This window comes from Coregonus lavaretus (genome assembly GCF_964263955.1).
Source record: "Coregonus lavaretus genome assembly, chromosome: 17".
NCBI classification, from domain to species: Eukaryota; Metazoa; Chordata; class Actinopteri; order Salmoniformes; family Salmonidae; genus Coregonus; species Coregonus lavaretus.
Genome location: NC_140004.1, coordinates 1,755,842 through 1,765,980, shown reverse-complemented (window position 1 = coordinate 1,765,980; position 10,139 = coordinate 1,755,842).

Here is a 10,139-nt window from a genome sequence, read left to right as displayed (position 1 = left end):
TCCAGAGCGACTTACAGTTAGTGAGTGCATACATATTTATTTATTATACTGGCCCCCCGTGCAAATCGAACCCACAACCCTGGCGTTGCAAACGCCATGCTCTACCAACTGAGCTACATCCCTGCCGGCCATTCCCTCCCCTACCCTGGACAACGCTGGGCCAATTGTGCGCCGCCCCATGGGTCTCCCGGTCGCGGCCGGCTACGACAGAGCCTGGATACGAACCAGGATCTCTAGTGGCACAGCTAGCACTGCGATGCAGTGCCTTAGACCACTGCGCCACTCGGGAGAGAAAGAAAATACCCTACCATCTAACACTACACTCACAAATTAAAACATATTATTAATAATTAACACCACCCTACTCCACTATTTAAATATATTCATTCCTGAAATGATGGGACATCACCACTTAACACTCCCTGTAACTCTTCTGATGTCAAGTCTCACACACCCAAATACCTCTCTGCAGCTGCCACCACAACCTCAATTTTCTTCGACTTATGTTCCATCCCTGCAGTACAATTAATAACCATTGCTATAAACGCTAAAAATCCAATCTTACTGGAACATATCACTTCTTGGCCTATCCCTCTGTACTGGTACATATCTATTTCCCCCTCTTGACCCATCTTCCTCTACTTTCTTCACTGCCTCAGCAGATTTTTTAATTTTTTATTTTTATTTCACCTTTATTTAACCAGGTAAGCCAGTTGAGAACAAGTTCTCATTTACAACTGCGACCTGGCCAAGATAAAGCAAAGCAGTGCAATAAAAACAACAACGTACAGTCAATAACACTGTTACGTGTGATGTATTTTTCTTTCTCCCCATTTCCCTTTGTAGTGTGTTTGTGTGTTCTGGGCATTACAGGTGTGCTGAGTTGCGGCTGACGATGGTGGGCGTGGCTTCTGTCCGGAGTCCTGGCAGCTGTAGCTGATTGACGAGAGTATACCTGTTTGCCATGTGTGCTCGAAGAAGGGGAGGCGAGGACACTTGTTGTTTGGGTATTGGTTGTGTTAATTTATCTTTGTTTGTGTTCCAGCCTGTCCTCCTGATGTACTCCACCCTACCTAGGTCCTGGAGGAGGGAAAGGTAGTTCTGCCCATGGGTGTACACTCACACGTAGATAACCCATTGTTTTACACACTAGGTTAGCCGGGCGGGTGTCACCCCTGTATTTTTGGTAAACAGGTAGGAAAGTGGGTTAGGGTTAGAGTGTGATAAGAAGGTTTAGGTGTGTAGAAGAGGGACCTTTTGTTTATTTTCATTAATTGGACCCCGTTCCCAAATATTCCCTTCTTACCTTCCCTGGTTTATTTGATTGATTTGTTGTTTCTTTATGGGTGTTGTTTATTTTGTTTAAGTACATTACTAGACGTCCCCCGAGGGCTAATCTTGAGATCTGGTTATTTTAGTTCATTACACCCCACATTTCTCCCACCTTCATCTAGTTTACCTTGTGTGTACAGGCCCAGGCATTTACGTCTCCTCCTCAGACGAACTACACCCCATGGGAGAACGTAACAAACACAATAGAAAATTAAAAATCTATATACAGTTTGTGCAAATGTAGTAAGTTATGGAGGTAAGGCAATAAATAGGCCATAGTGCAAAATAATTACAATTTAGTATTAACACAGGAGTGATAGATGTGCAAATAGAGATACTGGGGTGCAAATGAGCAAAATAAATAACAATATGGGGATGAGGTAGTTGGGAGGGCTAATTACAGATGGGCTGTGTACAGGTGCAGTGATCGGTAAGCTGCTCTGACAACTGATGCTTAAAGTTAGTGAGGGAGATAAGAGTCTCCAGCTTCAGAGATTTTTGTAGTTTGTTCCAGTCATTTGCAGCAGAGAACTGGAAGGAATGGCGGCCAAAGGAGGGGTTTGCTTTGGGGATAACCAGTGAGATATACCTGCTGGAGCGCATACTACGGGTGGGTGTTGCTATGGTGACCAATGAGCTAAGATAAGGCGGGGATTTGCCTAGAAGTGATTTATAGACGACCTGGCGATGAATATGTAGTGAGGGCCAGCCAACGAGAGCGTACAGGTCACAATGGTGGGTAGTATATGGGGCTTTGGTGACAACGGATGGCACTGTGATAGACTACATCCAATTTGCTGAGTTGAGTGTTGGAAGCTATTTTGTAAATGACATCGCCGAAGTCAAGGATCGGTAGGATAGTCAGTTTTACGAGGGCATGTTTAGCAGCATGAGTGAAGGAGGCTTTGTTGCGAAATAGGAAGCCGATTCTAGATGTAACTTTGGATTGGAGATGCTTAATGTGAGTCTGGAAGGAGAGTTTACGGTCTAACCAGACACCTAGGTATTTGTAGTTGTCCACATATTCTAAGTCAGACCCGCCGAGAGTAGTGATTCTAGTCGGGCGGGCGGGTGCAAGCAGCGTTCGATTGAAGAGCATGCATTTAGTTTTACTAGTGTTTAAGAGCAGTTGGAGGCCACGGAAGGAGTGTTGTATGGCATTGAAGCTCGTTTCGAGGTTTGTTAACACAGTGTCCCATGAAGGGCCAGATGTATACAAAATGGTGTCGTCTGCGTAGAGGTGGATCTGAGAGTCACCAGCAGCAAGCGCGACATCATTGATATACACAGAGAATAGAGTCGGCCCGAGAATTGAACCCTGTGGCACCCCCATAGAGACTGTCAGAGGTCCAGACAACAGGCTCTCCAATTTGACACATTGAACTCTATCTGAGAAGTAGTTGGTGAACCCGGCGAGGCAGTCATTTGAGAAACCAAGGCTATTTAGTCTGCCAATAAGAATGTGGTGATTGACAGAGTCAAAAGCCTTGGCCAGGTCGATGAAGACGGCTGCACAGTACTGTCTTTTATCGATCGCAGTTATTATATCGTTTAGGACCTTGAGCATGGCTGAGGTGCACCCATGACCAGCTCGGAAACCAGATTGCATAGTGGAGAAGGTACGGTGGGATTCGAAGTGGTCGGTGATCTGTTTGTTAACTTGGCTTTCAAATACTTTCGAAAGACAGGGTAGGATGGATATAGGTCTGTAACAGTTTGGATCTAGAGTGTCACCCCCTTTGAAGAGGGGGATGACCGTGGCAGATTTCCAATCTCTAGGGATCTCAGACGATACGAAAGAGAGGTTGAACAGGCTAGTAATAAGGGTCCAGATTGTCTAGCCCAGCTGATTTGTAGGGTTACAGATTTAGCGGCTCTTTCAGGACATCAGCTATCTGAATTTGGGTGAAGGAGAAGCGGGGGTGGCATGGGCAAGTTGCAGCGGAGGGTGCAGACCTGGTGGCCGGGGTAGTGGTAGCCAGGTGGAAAGCATGGCCAGCCGTAGCAAAATGCTTATTGAAATTCTCGATTATCGTAGATTTATCAGTGGTGACAGTGTTTCCTAGCCTCAGTGCAGTGGGTAGCTGGGAGGAGATGCTCTTATTCTCCATGGACTTTACAGTGTCCCAAAACTTTTTGGGGTTAGTGCTACAGGATGCACATTTCTGTTTGAAAAAGCTAGCCTTTGCTTTCCTAACTGATTGTGTATATTGGTTCCTGACTTCCCTGAAAAGTTGTATATCGCGGGGGCTGTTCGATGCTAAGGCAGTACGCTACAGGATATTTTTTGTGCTGGTCAAGGGCAGTCAAGTCTGGGGTGAACCAGGGGCTATATCTGTTCTTAGCTCTGAATGTTTTGGCCACAGGATGTTTTTTGTGCTGGTCAAGGGCAGTCAAGTCTGGGGTGAACCAGGGGCTATATCTGTTCTTAGCTCAGAATTTTTTGAATGGGGCATGCTTATTTAAGTTGGAGAGGAAAGCACTTTTGAAGAACATCCAGGTATCCTCTACTGACGGAATGAGGTCAATATCCATCCAGGATACCCGGGCCAGGTCAATTAGAAAGGCCTGCTCGCTGAAGTGTTTTAGGGAGCGTTTGACAGTGATGAAGGGTGGTCGTTTGACCGCGGACCCATTACGGATGCAGGCAATGAGGCAGTGATCGCTGAGATCCTGGTTGAAGATAGCGGAGGTGTATTTAGAGGGTAAATTAGTCAGGATGATATCTATGAGGGTGCCCATGTTTACGGATTTAGGGTTGTACCTGGTATGTTCCTTGATAATTTGTGTGAGATTGAGGACATCTAGTTTAGATTGTAGGACGGCCGGGGTGTTAAGCATATCCCAGTTTAGGTCACCAAGCAGTACGAACTCTGAGGATAGATGGGGGGCAAGCAATTCAAATATGGTGTCCTGGGGGCTGAGGGGGGGCTGTAGCAAGCGGCAACAGTGAGAGACTTATTTCTGGAAAGGTGGATTTTTAGAAGTAGAAGCTAAAACTGTTTGGGCACAGACCTGGATAGTATGATAGAGCTCTGCAGGCTATCTCTATAGTAGATTGCAACTCCGCCCCCTTTGGCAGTTCTATCTAGACGGAAAATGTTGTAGTTCGGAATGGAAATTTCTGAATTTTTGGTGGCCTTCCTAATCCAAGATTCAGACACTGCTAGAACATCAGGGTTGGCAGAGTGTGCTAACGCAGTGAATAACTCAAACTTGGGGAGGAGACTTCTGATGTTAACATGCAAGAAACCAAGGCTTTTACGGTTACAGAAGTCAACAAATGATAACGCCTGTGGGGTTGGAGTGATACTGGGGGCTACAGGGCCTGGGTTAACCTCTACATCACCAGAGGAGGAATAGAATAAGGATACAGCTAAAGGCTTTAAGAACTGGTCTTCTAGTGCATTGGGTACAGAGAAAGGGGGCAGATTTCCGGGCATTGTAGAATAGATTCAGGGCATTATGTACAGACAAGGATATGGAAGGATATGAGTACAATGGAGGTAACTATGAAAGAGATGGCATCACTGGAGGTACCGATTGAGCCGGTCTCCGCATGAATGGGGGGTGGGACAAAGGAGCTCTCTGAGGCTGGTTGAGCTGAACTTGGGGCTCTACAGTGAAATTGTATAATAAGAACTAACCCAAACAGCAATAGGCTAGGCATATTGATATGCGAGAGAGGCATAACACAATCACAGGTGTTATTCGAGAGGGCTAACACAACAACTGGTAATGGCGACGCAAATTTGGGCTGAGGCTAAACAGATAAACAGGATGGGATACTGTGTAAAGGAACAGTCCAGCAGGCATTAGCTGTGTAGCTGAATGATCATAAGGTCCAGTGAACAGCACTAAGTAAGTCCGGGAGCAGATCGTAGGCTGCTAAAGCACAGGCGAGCAGGAGGCACGGCTGTTGATTGTGCGTGCTAGCGGGCCGGGGCTAGCAGATGGATCTTTGGTCGTCGCAACGGGAAGCCTGTTGAAACCACATCAGACGATTACGTCGGCAGACCAGACGTGATGGATCGGAGGGGCTCCGTGTCGACACTAGGAGGTCCCTTCCGGTTGACAGAGAGGTAGATAGCCGGGAGATGGGCCTGGCTCGAGGCTAGCTCAAGGCTAACTGGTACGTCGGGAAGTGGATATTAGCCAACAACAGCCATTCGGTTGCAGCTAGCTAGTTGCGATGGTCCGGTGTTAGGGTCCAGTGATTCCGGCAGAAAATCTGATATGCTCTGGGTCGATAGCACGCTGTGCAGACTGGCCGATAATTGTCCAGGCTAGAGCTGGCTGGTAGGTAGTGCAGGCCACGGACAGTGGTGAAGACCGCGAACGGTGGATAGTAGCTAGTTAGCTGGCTAGTTTCAGCCGTAGGTTTTTGATAAAAATAAAGAAATAATAGAATCCGTTCCACATTGGGTGAGGCGGGTTGCAGGAAAGTATATTTAGTTAAAGGATAGAAAGTGAGATAGAGAAATGTATACGAATAAAAGACAAAAAAACTTAAAAAACTGGCTATTTACACGAGGACACAACACAATACATGACCGCAGTATGCCATCCTTCCCTGCTTCCTTCAGAAATATAAATCTATTCTCTCATTGTTATCATCTGCTAAATGGCATATTATTATATTTATTATCATCTTCATATTTTGTTTCAGAATGGTCGCATTCAGACATTGTGAAAGCCCCTGCGAAGCCAACAGAGAAATGCCAGACCAGAGGTCTCTGCTCTGATGGTTAAGGCTCACAGGTATGGTTATTAATATAGATGAGATTTCATGTAACATTTGGGTCAGGTTGCATAAAGGCTGCTTTCATAATCACATTAATCTTTTGGGAGATTGAGGTTTTCATTCCCCCTTTGTTTGTGTTGTATTTTAACATGCAGCTTGTTTTGTGTGTTTTCAGGTGGCTTAAGAGGTTGTAGTAGGCAGAGCTGCAAGCCAGGGATGAGACGGGCCATTAGTCCGAGTATTTTGTGAGACTGTTATGGACACAGACTAAGCTCAAACTCAAGGATAAGAGCGGAAAGTATCTGTATGTAGGCTATGTATGTAAAGGTATAGATGTAGCTGGGCTGGCACAATATTGTGCTCTCTAAAAAGAAAAGCACTTTGTATTTTATTATAGTATACTAGCATTCTTCCTTTTCTGCACAATTCTTATGGTAACTTGCTTTTCAGAAATTGTTAAAGTTAAGCGCTCCAGTCAAACCTCATAATATGCATGATGATGTCATTATTGTATTTTTCCTATATTTCATTCATTTATGTAATGTATTATTTTTGATGAATAAAACATTCTGAGAGTTGTGTTAAACATGCCTGCTTGTTGAAGCTCTAGATTGTTCAAAATAAATCTGTCCAACAGTTATAGACTCAAAGGACTTGGGAGTACATTCATACTATTTCCCTACAATAATTTCAGTCTGTTATTTTGCTTGACTAAATGTTGAGGAACAGGTCTCTCGAAGGATTGTGCAAATGTGTTGATTAATAGTTTATTCAAAATGCCAGTCATGATTTTTTATGAAATAGCGCAACTCTACCACTAGATGGCATGGTGTCCTCATTACCTCAGTAATGCATGTTAAAAATATGGATGATATCCCACATTTTCCAAAGCATTTAACAAACAATTTGCAAGTGCTCTAGAGTAAGACTCCGCTTCTCTCTGACACTGTCTTGCCTGTCAGAGATATGTGCAGTGATAATAAAAATGTAAGACCAACTTTACAATCCCCGATCACTGGTTTTGCTTATACATGTTCATCTCAAATCAAATCAAATTTTATTGGTCACATGCGCCGAATACAACAGGTGCAGACATTACAGTGAAATGCTTACTTACAGCCCTTAACCAACAGTGCATTTATTTTAAACAAAAAAAGTAAGAATAAAACAACAACAAAAAAAGTGTTGAGAAAAAAAGAGCAGAAGTAAAATAAAGTGACAGTAGGGAGGCTATATATACAGGGGGGTACCGTTGCAGAGTCAATGTGCGGGGGCACCGGCTAGTTGAGGTAGTTGAGGTAATATGTACATGTGGGTAGAGTTAAAGTGACTATGCATAAATACTTAACAGAGTAGCAGCAGCGTAAAAAGGATGGGGTGGGGGGGCAGGGCAAATAGTCCGGGTAGCCATGATTAGCTGTTCAGGAGTCTTATGGCTTGGGGGTAGAAGCTGTTGAGAAGTCTTTTGGACCTAGACTTGGCACTCCGGTATCGCTTGCCGTGCGGTAGCAGAGAGAACAGTCTATGACTAGGGTGGCTGGAGTCTTTGACAATTTTGAGGGCCTTCCTCTGACACCGCCTGGTATAGAGGTCCTGGATGGCAGGAAGCTTTGCCCCAGTGATGTACTGGGCCGTACGCACTACCCTCTGTAGTGCCTTGCGGTCAGAGGCCAAGCAGTTGCCATATCAGGCGGTGATGCAACCAGTCAGGATGCTCTCGATGGTGCAGCTGTAGAATTTTTTGAGGATCTGAGGACCCATGCCAAATATTTTATTATCATTATCTAGAATGACAAAGAACAAACATTTGGAAGGTCCTTTGCCAGTCTGTTGCGACAGATAGGTGGTTAGAGGGGTAAGGCAACCTCACCATTTAACACACACAGGTAACTTTATTGCCAGACACACAGAGGATGGTAGTGAACAGTGCAATAATAAAGTATGTACTGAACAACAGTGTTGGTCCCATGTTTCATGAGCTGAAATAAAAGATCCCAGACATTTTCCACACACAAAAAGCTTATTTCTCTCAAATTTTGTACACAAATTTGTTTACATCCGTTAGTGAGCATTGCTCCTTTGACAAGATAATCCATCCACCTAATAGGTGTGGCATATCAAGAAGCTGATTAAATAGCATAATCATTAGACAGGTGCAACTTGTGCTGGGGACAATAAAAGGCCACTCTAAAATATGCCGTTTTGTCACACAACACAATGCCACAGATGTCTCAAGTTTTGAGGGAGCATGCAAATGGAATGCTGACTGCAGGAATGTCCACCGGAGTTGTTGCCAGATATTTTAATGTTCTCTACCCTAAGCCGCCTCCAACGTCGTTTTAGAGAATTTGGCAGTACGTCCAACCGGCCTCACAACTGCAGACCACGTGTAAACACGCCAGCCCAGGACCTCCATAACCGGCTTCTTCTGAGACCAGCCACACGGACAGCTGATTAAACAGGAGTATTTCTGTCTGTATTAAAACCCTTTTGTTGGGAAAAATCCATTCTGATTGGCTGGGCCTGGTTCCCAAGTTGGTAGGCCTATGCCCTCCCCACCCACGGTTGCACCCCTGCCCAGTCATGTGAAATCCATAGATTAGGGCCTAATTAATTTATTTCAATTGACTGATTTCCTTATTTGAACTGTTACTTAGTAAAATCGTTTGAAATTGTTGCGTTTATATTTTTTATCAGTATTATATATATATATATATATATATTCCATACCCTACCACATTACCTAGAGGAAAATCTATTTAACAGCTGAAGGCCCATCTGAAGGACCTGATGTCAACTTTAAAGACAAAGCTGAAACAGTTGTATAAGCAAAAGTGGGACTGAATTCTGACAGGCAATGTTAGTTAATTTTACAATGTATTAGTACGTTTATTTGTGTAAGTTATCAATCTTTGTTAACATATGTAACAACTCCGTAGGTGGAAGAGTGTCATGTGTTGTAGTGCAAAACCAAGAGTCAGACAAGGAAATTCAGTACTCAAAAGGGATTTATTAACAAAAAAAAATGGTTCACAGGTAGCTTGGAGAATCTTTGTGTCCCTAAAGCTTGTTCTTACTCAAAAATAAGGCAAATACTCTAACTCAACAACTGGCCCTTGAAGGCAGTAACTGAATCACTGGGAAAGACATTATTTTACCCCAGGGCAGAGAGCGCTTCAAACCTTAGCCATTGGGGTGCTGGCTGGTCCAATGTTTGCGACAGAGCTTCAGTGCGTGAATGCCACTGCTGCAGCCCTAATTGCAGCCAGGTGTGCAAGATGTGCAGCTGCAGTCAATTAAGTCTCAATGGAGAGCTGCCAAACCTTGTAACGAGTCGTTTAGCCACCAGATGGGATCAAAAGCGGGCGTTTTACCACCCTTACACCTCGGGTGCTCACACATATCACTCTGTCAGAATTACAGTCAAGTGAAGTCAAATAAAAATGTTACAAAGGTGAAATATCAGGCGATTATCCCGGTACGTTGAAATGTGATCTGTCATCTTCTATTTGTATTAATTTAATTTATGTTTATGGTGGTTGTTCGTATTGTATGTTTGCCTAACCTATCATAAAAATTATATTTAAATCAAAATACATTGTGGCGGCGACGGCGTTCATCAGACGTTCCGGCATCAGATGGCTTATCCAGACGCAAAGTACAAGCGCAAGGAGACAATAGCTTGCTTAGCTAGCTTCTCCATGGCTTCAATGAAATAAAATCAAATCAAATTGTATTGGTCACATGCGCCGAATACAACAGGTGCAGACATTACAGTGAAATGCTTACTTACAGCCCTTAACCAACAGTGCATTTATTTTTAACAAAAAAAGTAAAAATAAAACAACAACAAAAAAAGTGTTGAGAAATAAAAGAGCAGAAGTAAAATAAAGTAACAGTAGGGAGGCTATATATACAGGGGGTACCGTTGCAGAGTCAATGTGCGGGGGCACCGGCTAGTTGAGGTAGTTGAGGTAATATGTACATGTGGGTAGAGTTAAAGTGACTATGCATAAATAATTAACAGAGTAGCAGCAGCGTAAAAAGGATGGGGTGGGGGGTC